We start from the raw sequence: 1,018 nt of genomic DNA, 5'->3' as shown, positions 1-1,018 counted from the left end.
TATCACAGCCATAGCAGAGGGTTTCACCACCCTGTGCTGTGACTGTGGGGAAGGGGCTGCAGCCAAGGCTGTGCTCAGAGCTCCGGGAGCACAGCCCCTCCACTCTGGGGCAGTCACCTCCACGGCAGTGACATCCAACCTTGACCTGGGTGTCCCCATCCCTGACACGCACAGGGACCAGGACCCCCTCTGCAGTGCAAGGCTGTGACCAGGCTCTGGTGCTGGGGGGGACAATGAGGTGGCAATGCACCCTCCTGCTGTGCCAGGCAGCCACCAGTGTCCACCTGCCCATCCGACCAAGGCTTTTAGCTCACTGCCCTGCCACAAACACCCAGCAAAGGGTTTACTTCTTGGGCCTTAAACCCTGCAGCAGAAAACACCTCTAAGAAAGCAAAAGGAGCTCCCTGGGTGGGTTGAGTGGAGAGAGGCTCCCAATGGTGTTGGCCCTGCTGGTGTGAAAGCCACTGTGGCAGCTCTAGTCCCTTCCCCACGTCCCACACATCCTATGGGCAGCCCAGGCAGGTTTGGGAGGTTCCAGATGTGGCCCTGCAGTGTTGTGGCCAAGCACAGTGTGTGTCCCCCATGCTGGATGCTGCCTTTGTAGGGAGGCAGCAGTAGCTGGTGATCTGGGGTGCTGTGTTGAGGCCAGTGGCCGCAGCACGGCTGTTTGCAGCCAAGAGCGTGTGTGGAAGTATGGACTGGGATTTTTAAACAAAAAGCACATCGTGCCCGTGGGCTGGGGCACCTCATGGCCCCATGAGGGACATCTCCACTGAAGGGACATGTGGCCGTTTGGGGCAAACACCGAGGTGAGTCTGCAAAGCAGCTCATTGTTGCCTGGAGCTGGTGGCAGCAGAACCATGGGGAAGAGCTGAGCCCGGGGGCACCCTGCAGGGAAGCTGCAGTGGGGCTGGGGGCCTGGCACCGCTTTACTGCAAAGCCTGAGCCCTCGGAGCTCGTCCCTCGCGCGTGGCAGCGCTGCAGGGCTGGCGCAGGGCACGGTGCTGCTGCACGGCGG

This window comes from Nestor notabilis, unplaced genomic scaffold (genome assembly GCF_000696875.1).
Source record: "Nestor notabilis isolate BGI_N333 unplaced genomic scaffold, ASM69687v1 scaffold29584, whole genome shotgun sequence".
In the NCBI taxonomy this organism is placed as follows: domain Eukaryota; kingdom Metazoa; phylum Chordata; class Aves; order Psittaciformes; family Psittacidae; genus Nestor; species Nestor notabilis.
The sequence above is the reverse complement of the archived record's forward strand: the minus strand, read 5'-3'. Positions refer to the sequence as shown.